Here is a 12,950-nt window from a genome sequence, read left to right as displayed (position 1 = left end):
CATTGTGAATTTAATTTTACTTTGTATAACTTCTAAAATTTAAAGGTAATTAAACCTATTTAATTTGTTTTCAAATAATAAAATTCGATATACTGTTGGTTGTTATGTAGAACATTTGATTTATTAATGTATGCAATATGTTTTTTCTATAATTAGTGAATGAATGCACAGTTAATACAAATAAACATTTTTCACATCCATGTCCAATGCATTTTAATCATAAATTTCTAATTTAAATTACATCCTTCTCATTTCGTTTCATAATAATGATGCAAATAAATTAAAGACAATATATATTTATACATTAATAACACTAATTTAAAACTATCAACAAGATTTCAATTTAATGTACAGTACGAGTCGGTATTTATAATTTACTGTACGAGTGTGTATTTATAATTTAAATGTCTTTTAGTAAAAATATTTTGATGTTTCAATGATTTATGCATCATTCATTTATCCACAATATGCATGTTCCACGATATTGCATATTAGCAATATCGTGGAACATAAATCGAGTTATAAAAGAGCTCTTTTCTGCGCCGTTTATTTCAATGTCTGCTTCATTTACGAATTTGCTCTATGCATGTGGATGTTGTCGACTTTCCATGTGGCGGCATTTGCGATTATCGACAGATTCAACGTTTTGTCACATCGAATGCAATGGCTTTTCTTTAATTGTTCGAAGTAAGATATCCACAATTTAATTTATAAGCGTGTCGAATTGTGTGATTTTATCAACCAGGTCAACGATAAGTGGAACAAATATATTTTTGTCGTTTACGGCAGTGATTCTCAAAGTAGGGGTCGCGACCCCCAAGGGGGTCGTGAAAAATATTTGGGGGGTCGCTGAAAAATTGATGCCAGATCAATTTTTTCAAATATCTTATAAATTTACTATGGATTCACGTTTAGAAATAATAGAAATAAAAAATATATAAAATAATTTTTACTTAAATAAATTGCGCATATAAATAATAAAAATAATATAAATATTTAAATACGAACCTAACCCCTTCCCTCCGGGATGTTTTTTGACACATACTTATTCTTCGGGGGTCCTTTGAAATTTTTAAGTGCAGAAGGGGGGTCGCGGTTCAAAAAGTTTGAGAAACACTGGTTTACGGTATTTTTCTGTGCTTGGTATGCTTTTTCATCTACAACACTGAATTTCCTGATGAGTCAGTTCTCTTGTATGAGGTCATGTACTTTACATTTCCACCATTCTTGTTGTCACTATTGTTGCTTCTTTTTCTACTTCTGACGTTTCTGGATCCGTAACTTAATGATATTTATTACATCAACATATAGAGGGTGTTTTTTTTAAACAGACGGTACTCAGAGACATCTGTAGAGCAATCGAACAGCCGGACTGTCGCCAAATTTAAGAGAGTGACTAAGGACAACATGGAAAAGAGATTTCGCGAAGAAAAAAATTAGTACCCAAATTCGCCGGTAGGGGTGAATTTAACGCTGTTGCAGTGAAACAGCAAGAAATGTCAGAGCAAATGTCAACCGTGTAGCATGGTCGTTTGGTTTTAATTCTTGCAGGTGGCTTATCTTGTATGGATAGAACTTGAAAACTTTTCGCAGAACTTGCCATACTGTCGAAGGCGTCATTTCCGATTGTCGTGCCACTCCCCAGGCACTGCTAACTACCAACAACGGTCCCCTGTGAACCTTCAAGAAATTCTTAGCTGTTTCGCTACAACAGCGCCAAATCCACCCTACCGGCAATTTTGGGTACTACTTTTTTGTTCGCGGAATTTCTTTCCCATGTCGTCCTTAGTCACTCTCTCAAATTTGGCGACAGTCCGGCTGTTAGATTGCTCTACAGATGTCTCTGAGTACCGTCAGTTTTAAAAAAACACCCTGTATATGTATTAATTATTTTTTAATAAATGCTTTTATTTTTATTCTTCAGGCTTATGACTCGATTCAAGAAATAAGGCGTGTGAGTGCATTGCCTGTCTGTCTACTAGAAAAGCTTAAAGTATTACAAAAAATTATATTTTGTTTTCATAAATATTGTTATAAATTTTCTAGTTAAATTTACTTCTTTACATTTTATAAACAGATAATAGATTTTAAGAAGAGATTTCAAGAGAATTTGAACTCGATCGGTGACTGGCACCAATAGAGTTCTCTTGAAATCTCTTCTTAAAATCTATTATCCGTTTATTGGAGGTTGTTTCATAAATGTCCAAAGAAACTCCCGTTGAGGTTAAGCATTTCCATATTAATTTATGGATGTTGAAGTTATTTTTATATTTTAAAGCATTTTAAACATGTAAATCTAATTGCGTAATTTTGAGTTTGTTTTCTATTTTAACTTTTCAGGTGTATAATGAATCCATTACACACCTGAACTATTTTCAACATAATGTTATAAATTCGAGATATAATGAAGAGAAAAAGTTCACATAGCACTTCAGGAAATGCATTATTACTGGCTTAAAATACCAGCATCACAGATTACACAAGGTGTACTTTTAAGTGATTAATGTCATTATGATTAGTGACATTAGTACATGCTTAAATTTCACTTTAATGTATGTGTTTTGTTCGATTTCTGTAGGCAACATCTATACATAGAGATACATAAAAAATTTAAGCAATGTTGCCTTAATTAAAGTTTTGATATTCAGAATATTCTGTAACTGTAACCAGTTGCGGATTAACACAGAAATTTGAATACAGACTATGCGAATAATGCGGTAAGAGATTTTGCATAAAAAATTTAGTTTAAAATTTCTGCTAGTGTGTCTAACATACGAAAATATACGAAACAAAACATAGTAAATGGTAATGACTGATTTATCTTACAATTTAATTTGTTACATTAACCATTACGAGAAAAATCGATAGCTCATTTTCTTTAAATTTTACACGTGAACAATGGAGCACACATTGAGCCACCAGGCTCAATGTTGTGCTCCATTGTTTAGGTGTAATTCGTTACACTGGTTACATCAATAATCAAGTTAGTGTAGAAAATTGGAAACATCTATCATCGAAAGAACACGTTCTTTCGATGAAAGATGAATATGATTTTCGCGATGTCTATAACATAGACGAAACAGGACTTTTTTGTGCCATTCCGGATAAAACTTTAATCGAAAAGTAAAAGAAGTGTTCACGAGGCAAGATGGCGAAAGAACGCCGGAATATAATATTTTGCTGTAATACATTCGAAGAGAAAGAACCAGCGTTGGTCATTTCTAAGTCAGTTCGATCAAGATGCTTTAAAGGTATTGACATCGCAACTTTGGGCCTGACCTGCAAAGCCAACTCCAGAGCTTGGATGACAGCAGACATTTTTTAAGAACGGATAGAAAAATTAAATGAAAAATATGAGGAACCAAAACAGGAAAATTTTTCTTTTTCTGGACAATGCCGCCTGTCATCCCCAAGATTTCTCTTTAGAATGTTGAATTGAAATTTCTTCCACCCAACACTACGAGCCATCTTCAACCATTAGATCAGGGTATAATCCGGGAGTTTAAGATACTATACAGAAAAGAACTTGTAAAATTTTCGTTTGCTCGGATGGAAACTGTTGAAAGCGCAACACAACTTGCTAAACAATTGACTGTTTTGGATGCAGTCAAATGGATTAAAAATGCCTGGTAGGAAGTAAATTCTCAAACGATGAGCAAATGTTTTAGAAGGTGTGGCTTTTTTCCCGGTGTTGCAGATGCTCCGGATGCTGAAAATAGTTTAGAAGCGGAACTTTAAGAGCTATGTACTGCTGCACAAATTAACGACATTGTAGCTATTGAAGATATTCAATTTTTTTTAGATTTGGATGAGGACTGAAAGGATCAACTTATGGTTGGGGAAAAACTAATTAACGACCGTTACAAACAACAAAAGACAATGGCCACGACGATGATAATGAAGAACAAAGTGATGTTCGTATAGAACCTTTTCCACTATCAGAGATGCTTTTCACAATTTCAAGTTTGAAAGCAACGTTCGTCAATCATGAAAGACCACGTCTTTTGGAAAGCACAGATTTAATTGAAAACGAGCTTCGGAAAGTTATCCTAAAGCAAAAGTTAAAACAGGTTAGACAGACTAAGGTAACGGAATTTTTTAATATGCCCATGTAAATATGTCTTGTCTAGCCTGTACATGTAAATTTAATTTATTAAATTTTCTGCTTTAATTTGCTTTAAAACGGTGACGTATTTTACACAAATGTAAATACATGTACAGTACATGCACTTACATACAAGAGTACATAGTGTATCCTTACTGTCAATTTATCGTACTGTAGACCTACAGTATTTGTCTTGACGTATAAAATATTGTATACGATACAATTAATCGGCTGATCTGATCGTTTAAAAAATTTTATTTTATTTATTTTTTACGCTCATATACAGTATATGTGTGATAAATACAAAAGTGATAGAGAGATACTACGCGCTTTTATATCGATGACGTAATACACGTAACTGAGGAGCAAACGAAGAGAAACAACTTGAATTAATTATCTCGGAAAAAAGAAAATGTGCATTACAATTGAGAAAATGCAAGTACTATATTAATCTTTAAAATATTGGTATTAAATCTGTCCTAAAATCACGACGACTCCTGTATATCGAGTTATCCGATAAGAATAAAATACAATACCAATATAGCTCTTTCGTTAAAATAATCACTTATAAATGCTCACCTCGAGTTTTGTTTAGTAGAAATGACTAAAAAGTGCTCAAAGTACGTACGGAAATACGGTATTGCTGCACTACCTGTATTGGGCGACCACCTGTCTAAAAGACCATTTTTTGAAGGAACCGTTGGTGGTCGCAATAGACGGGTTTTACTGCATATATTTTGTTGTAATCTCCCGTTTTTTTGTATTTAAGTTCGTTATATTTTTATATTTCATTATTTATGTATTTGAATTTATATACTATTTTAGAACACCGTTATTTTCTAATCTGACCTATTAAATAAGCTGAAAAGGTTAGTTACGTTTAAATAAATTGTCTCAGCAACTTAAGGTTTAGATGGGTGGTCTGTTCATCTAGACAACGTTAAAAGTACTTAGATCTAGATACAAAATATTTAGATTGGCAACGGTGAGTGTAACAGAGGAGATTATTTAGTTGCCAAATCGCCATTTTACCCGAGGCTGCACTGTTTTTCCCTCTTGTATATTCGGTAGTTTTGAAATTTTACCAAATAACCGGGACAAAATGAAAACGGACCGGGAAGCAGGGACCATATCATCAAACCGGGACAATTCCGTTCAAAACGGGACGTCTGGTAAGCCTATGCATGAGGTCATTCGTTGTAAACCGCCACCTGATAAGAATAATTGAAACTAATTTTCACTTTTTTTTGGAAGAAAACCCTACGCGATTCTGTACATTTCCATGCTAATCTCGTTACTTCGCTCCAAAATTCACTAGATACATCGATTTTTTAAATGTTTAAAGACTTTTGAATCGCTCTGTACAAACTATAATCCCTTACAATTAACGAGTCTGCGTGTGATACCAAATGCAAGGAATAAAATTTTTTACACTCTTAACTAATTAAGTAGCAGCATTATGGCTAGGAGCATTTTTATGTTTCCAAGACATCATGCTATTAATAAATTAAACTATTTAATATTGCTTAATTTATGTTTTTATTGATCACTTATAATTAAAATTGACGACTTAATGCACCACTATAAATAACATAAATGCATGCACTTCACATTCTTAGTTGATGCATTTATGTAAGTGTCGGTAATGCATAAGTTATTTATGTTTGGAAACGTCTCCAGGAGGGAAATAACTTGCAGTGACGTAACCTGTCGGCCATCTGCTAAGGAGATGCATTCGCAGATTATTTTGTACGGGGAAACTGGCCCTTTAGGTTGTTGAACAGGTGAAAAAACCCGATGCAGTCACATGAAAGTCCACGTAGCCAGCACTAGATATCTTTCTCTGCTGATATGAAGCATTGGACACGCGGAGAAAGACTCCACGTGTCCATATCGACAAAGTAAATAGCTATTAAACGTACTTTATATAAATTATTTATCTCCTCTCCAGATATAATAAGATTTTATTTTTTAACGCTAAAATATTAAACAAAACGCTTAAAATAAATAAAATTAAAAGCTTAAAATAAATTTTAATGATTATTATTATGTTAACCTAGTAAATTTATGACGGTTTACAAATTAATTACACAAAGCTATGTAAATTAGCTCCTTATTTTATTCTGAATACGTGTTCGAAAATGTTTAAAATGCATGAAAATTCCATAGTTTACTACAACTGCAATACTGCACGCGCAGGCATTTCATTAGAAATTTAGAACATTTCGCTCGGTGAAGAAGCAAGACAATTTTTACGTAAAAATCAAATATTGTTCGAAGATAAATCTAAACTGTAATAATAATACTTATATAAACGTAGGATCCACTAAAAAAATGTATATATAGGATTTTTATTGCATTATTTCCAAAATCTTTCGAGAATTAGAAAAGTTTCATCTCAGTTCTTGCTGCCAATTTCTCTCTGTTTGACTGAGTGTGTGAAAAGAAACGAAACTACAATTTGTTCTTCAGCTAAAACATAGCAGAATAGAATATACAGTTAATTGTATATTTACGTTTTAAAAAGGTGTTTTGTATATTACGAAAATAGAATCATATTACATTTGTACATGATATAGTCGTTAACATTCGGATAAAACATTCGTATAAATATGTAAACAGAGAAAATTCATTCCTCAGCCTGTATGCTTGTACGAAACAGTCTTTATTATTTCTTAATCCGTTACACCTTAATTTAAAATATTATTTGTATTATAATCACTTTAGAAGAAAAAAGTACAGTTAAAGAATTTACTAAAGATGCAACCATTACACTACAAATATTCTTGTTTATCCTACATGTTAATTCCATTATTAAATTCTATAAAAGTATTCGAATTGGATATATACATCCCTTGTGAATGCATCATTCAGCAGAACCGAAGAGATAAAATTTCATTTTTGTTTAAGATATATGAACATTTCGTTGAAATTTTTCTCTGGACCGCGGCTGTTCTCTGCCTGTACAGAATATTCGAGCCTAATATTTACGCTTTCCGCGAGCTCAAAGCATATAACGATCATTCAATATCAGCAGCAGTTTTTACGTTTTTCTCATCGGAGTATGTTGCTACGCAGTTTAGTATATTGAATAGAAATAAAATCTCCTTTCACTGTGTGAAAAGCGCGTATAATGGGGAATTCAAGTTGTGCGATAAAATACATAAATACATAAAGTCGTGTATTTTTGCAAGTTTAGTAATATTTTCGACAATTCCGATCATTCCGAGTTACTCGTATTTTACGGAAATAAAGAAATTACATGGAACAGATACAGAGGCATTCATTTCTTCCGTGTTTCGCACAATACTGTTCATCTACCAAATTGGCCAGATCCAGTATTTAATTGTAATAGTTACGGTCACATTTGTTGTTTTAGCCAGAAAATTAATTAAACTGTCCGAAGAAATTGACCAATTAAAATTGAAAAGTCATTGGTTAAAATATGACGTAGTAAATACACTAGAGAAAGATACTGAACTTTCGCAGTTCTTTGAAGACATTAATGGAAACTGGGGCAATTTTCTTACTTTGGCATGCTCTCGCTCGGTATACATCATATGTTTTGCTCTGTATGCTGGTTTGTTCGTGAAAATGCAGTCTGCCTTAAAAACGGCTATTTGTGTTATGTCGGCATTTTCCTTGACTGTGCTAATACTCGTATGCTGGAGGGTAGCTTCATTCACGTCATTAGTAAGCAAATGTTTAAATAATTAGACAAAATCTGTATGTAGTCGAACTTTCAGTAACAACCAGCTATAAACCGCAGCTATTGGTTTATGGATGTTTCTTATAAAATGTGTACAACATAACAACCAAACAATGGCCATTTGCCAACAGCGGGTTTTTTCGTTGTTATTAGTAGCCGTTGTACAGAGGCTTGACTATAATTAGAGTTACTTATGTTTAAGCTATGAGTGGTAAATCTGCAACATAAACGCCGAATACGGTCTGTAAATTGCAGATTCGCCACTAGAATTAGAAATAATAGTCATTTGTAATAATTTCATAAGTCTGAAAAGTGTTTTTAGTTTCTTTAAAAAGTAAATTTTATTGCTTCATTTTGATTTTATTTCTATCGATGAAAGCAGATTTCTTTCTGATTCCAGATGTATGACAATTTCACTTCTATTAGAAAACTTTCTAGTGCGGACCTATCTCTAGAATTTAAGTTCAAGGTAAATGCAATTGAAAACATAACAGCGGCCACATCCAAACAACATTATTTTATGTTCCAGTAAGTGGCCTTTGTTTACAGCTGCAATTGTGTTTTTAACGTATTTTTTTCATTATATACTAGAATTTTAAATACTAATGGAATATTTATATTATTAGATAATCGACTTTATGAACAGGTTTGGAAGAATTTTATTAGAAATACAGTGGCGTGCCGTCATTGGAAACGGTGGAATCGCCGCTTCCACCTTCCAATGACCTTCCCTTGTATTTTCTAAAATATAAATTTTCATATTTTAACGTACTTTCAATTAATTAAAATTAATATTTTATTATAACCGCATTATGTATCTTATTAAAAAGTTCTATACTATATGTGAAAAAAACGATAAGATTTTTCCTTAATGTTTACGGCCAGTCACCGTATTTTATTTTCATTTACATTTGTGTTTTATTTGGATTTTCTTATTTATTATTTGGTGTTATACTTGTTCTATTTGTTTAAATTTAAAATGTATGTTCTAATTTAGTTTAATTTTGAACGTGTTCGATTTTGTATTAGAGTCGAACAACTGTAACCTTAGGATGGCCCATAAAGTGGGCCGAAAACGTTAGTTATACGTAATAAATGTATGTTCTCAGCAATAAGGTGTATTAGATGTAACTAGTATATTTGATAAGATTGCTATTGTATATTCGAATGTCAGTGGCGGAATGGAAGCGCTTACCAGACAGCTTTCACGGCGAGAATAACTGAATGGTGTAAAGCAGCCAGAGGGCATTGGCGCATATGCTTTACAGAGCACCAACTTCAGCCGGTTTAGCTGGTGGAAACTACACACGCGAAACGCTTCCAACGATTTTATCCCTTAGCGACTGGTAGGGAGCTATCTGACTAAGTGAATTGTTTAAGATTTAAAAAGTAAAGAGTATTAAATTGTATTTTTATGTACGTCTTTTTGAAAAGTTATATTTAATTACTGTATAATTAAAAGAAAATTATAATTTAAGTTTCACTTTTAGATGTTTTTCATAATATTAAAATTATTAACAATTTTTCAAAGCGTGTTTTTAATTCTTTAAATTAAGTAAATTTTATGGTTAATTTTTTGATTTATCTAAATTACGTAGCGAATCGCAATATTTATATTCGTGTCAGGAGTATATTGACAAGTAACTCTTAGACATAGAGAGTAGTATTATAATTCATGTCGATCCGAACGAAGACGTCATAAAAGAATTATATGATTTAATATCGTTAATTTTTACGGTACCATCTACCTGTCGGTCTGTCGAGCGCAGCTTTTCGACCACGGAGCGAATTCGTACATTGGCCAGGAACACTCGGTCGAAGGAAAGATTGTCGTCGCTAGCGTTGCTTTTAAACAGCAGGAAAAAGATTTTAAATACGTCGATGCAGTCGACGACCAGCGACTTTTACGATAAAGTAATTAACGACTTTGCGGAAAAAATCGCCGATTAGAATTAGTTTATAAAAAATTAAAAAAACAAGTTTTTCTATCATTTTTGTATCATATCAATTTGTATTATGTATGTATTATTTTTATTTTAGAATTAAAATACACAAATTGTTTATTTTTTCATTTTCACTATTTGTTTAAAACTTTTATGGAAATGTCATGTATTGAACAGGTCTGACCCGTCACGAAAGACGCGAAAAAACGGTTAATTTAGAGAAAAATTTATTAGTTTAAAAAAACATAGGTAAAAGTCGTTTGTAGTCGGACACCCGTTGTTTATATCAAACTGCCAGGCAGAAACCATAAATCGCGGAAGGAAGTCGTCCTATGATCGGCGGAAGATCGAATTCGTCTTCGATTTTGATTTTTCTCACTCTCCGGGTAAGAGTCTCGTTACGTTCAGTAACGAAAAATCAACCACTCGAGAAGCGTGATTGAGGGAGAGGGATCAATCAAAATGGATGAAAGTAAGAACGGAGATTGATATAATCTCCGACAATCGAAGACACCTGGCACTCGGTTAACGTTCCGAATAACCAAAACGCCGCGTGTCAACGCGCAAAAAAAAAAAAAAAAAAAAAAACAGTTCTTCGTCTATTGTGCCAACCTGTAGCCCGTGCCACTTCGGACTTAGACCGTGTCCCTGACTCCAACGGACGAAGTCTCCCTGTCTCTTACAGATTCGTCAACGCCACTGTCCCGGAGCCACCATCGATCGACCATCGAAGAAGCACATCGACTCTCAAAACGTCTGAACGGATGATTGTCCTAACGCAAACTATTTTCTACATAGTATATGTTTATTTTATGTTACAATAAACGGTTTTTGTCAAATACTTGTCGTCTTTGACTCTACAGCCACCACCCATGTACGAATGGACCCTAGACCATACTGACGCGCACTTAACTGATTGCCCCTGGAAGTCGGCTTCTTACAGAAACACAGCTTCCCTATCATCAAATGTTACAGCACGCCACTGTAGGAATATCAGTGGGCGACCTGTACATTAAGAAACATTTCGTCATAAAGGTAACTGAATTATTTAAAATACAGAATTATGAAGGGAGATTAAATACGTTTCTATTTTTAAGTGTCAAGCAAACTATATTCCGTGTTTTCTTCGTTAATTGAAATAAGTGGTGTTCTAAGAAAATAAAAACGATGTGACCGAATTGTTAAAAAATACCGTATCTATAACAATACCTTTAAACAGAACATGACAAACATGTCGTTGTTTACTCGTTAGAACAGATTTTGTGCCAACACTTAAAATATAGTAGGCATATATATAAGTACACTTCTAAAGAAATATTAAAATTACAAAAAAAGTAAAGATTACGTGTTATATAATTAATACAGAACTAATAAGCTTTTGTTCCAATTTGCATTAAGACAATTGATAAAATAAGACGATGCGACAGTAGGCAATGCTCCAAAAGTTAGACTGACAGAGGTGTCTGTTATCTGGTATTGTCCCGAAACTGTTTTTATAATGAACAGTCTTATTTTTTCACATTAAAAATGTATTTCTCTCAATAGAAGGGTAAGAACACAAATCCTTCTAGTCCTGGAATTGAAGCAGTCACTATTGGGAATAACTCATTTTTTTACGGATTCATCCGTGTGTGCCTCGCTACACTAGCCAACACAGAACAGACGTTAGTCTTTGAAACACATACAGAGAAGTGGCTCTTATTTAGATGTTAGACATGTGAAAAACTGGACAACCTTATGCGGGTATATTGTCAATCAAAATCGATCCTTGCGAGGACTACCACTGTTTAATGGTTTCATCTTTTTTGGCCACAGTACGTCTCCATTGAAATTTCAAATCACATTATAAGCTGTTATCTATTTATTTTTTGTATTGGATTAAATATTGTTCAGACAAAAGTCGCAAATATCGGACTGATCACCATCCCTAGATCCAATAGAGTTATTTGAGCGTTTTCAAATGTTAGTTTTGTCGTGTGAGAGAAATGTAAATTATTTTTTTCAAACCCTTATAAAATAAGCCAATGTCACAATGCCTCAGTGAAATGGAGAGGATATTACGACAAATTTATGAATGATGACCCGAGAATTTCCTACAGTCTTTACACCATATTCAATCAAGCGTCCTAAAAAAAGTAAGAAAGTCATCCTAATTGGTCGTCTGTCACTCGCTTCAACTTGTACTTGGTACATATAATTCTGTCAGTTTAAGTTAATTTCTGTTGTTTTACAATAAAAAGATTTTAAGAATAATGTCAGATTAACAAACTTCCTAACCAAACAAACACATCTGAATTTATCAATATCACTTCAGACATTTACATTTTTGCCATTAAGAGCACCAACTTCCCAAACAAATAGACCGCCCTACAAAATTTCAGATATTTTCGACAAAAACAGGAAAGAGTAGTTATTATGCTTTAAAGAGCTTACAAAACCACGCCCCCCATAAACATACATATTAAAACATACTAACATCCGTACATACAGAAACAGCTGTCGAATTTTTTGCATTTTACGATGATTCAAGGTGTCGTAAGTCAAAACGCGAAAATCAAGTGCTAATAGTGCTACTAAATATTGATTTAGAAATCATATTTGGGTATGTTGCATAAAAGAAATAAGAAGAAAATACAGTAAAAAAACAGCTTGTGTTGTAGTGACATGTATGGTAAATTAATGGTTTATAATTTTTTATCTGAAGAATAACGATGAGCAAATCAACATTTTCGGTTTCTAACGTCGTAAGCAAAATTAATCTCAATACATGATTTCTACGTAAATAAAAAACAAAATGGTACTTAATCATAAATTTTTATTTAAAATAAGATCCTTGTCATTTCGTTTCGTAATAATGATACAACGTAAATTAACGACAATATATATTTATACATTAATAATACCAATTTAAATCTAACAACAGAGTTTCAAATTCTTGTAGGAACCGATTTTATCATTTACGATATCACGTAAAAGAAAAATATGTCTTTCAATAGATATACTTTGATGTTTCAATGATTTATGCATCATTTCATTTGAATGTTCCGGCCGTAATAAAATTTTATTGCTTATCGATTAACTATTATCTTGCATATAAAACTCTTTATCATATTAAGTTCGGTTATAAAACCAAACTTAATATGATATGAAGTCTCATTCTGGATTCCAGGAGAAATCATTTCAATTTATAAAC

The sequence above is a fragment of the Centruroides vittatus genome, unplaced genomic scaffold (genome assembly GCF_030686945.1).
Source record: "Centruroides vittatus isolate TY-2023 unplaced genomic scaffold, ASM3068694v2 scaffold_996, whole genome shotgun sequence".
Taxonomy (NCBI): domain Eukaryota; kingdom Metazoa; phylum Arthropoda; class Arachnida; order Scorpiones; family Buthidae; genus Centruroides; species Centruroides vittatus.
Note: the sequence above shows the minus strand (reverse complement) of the source record.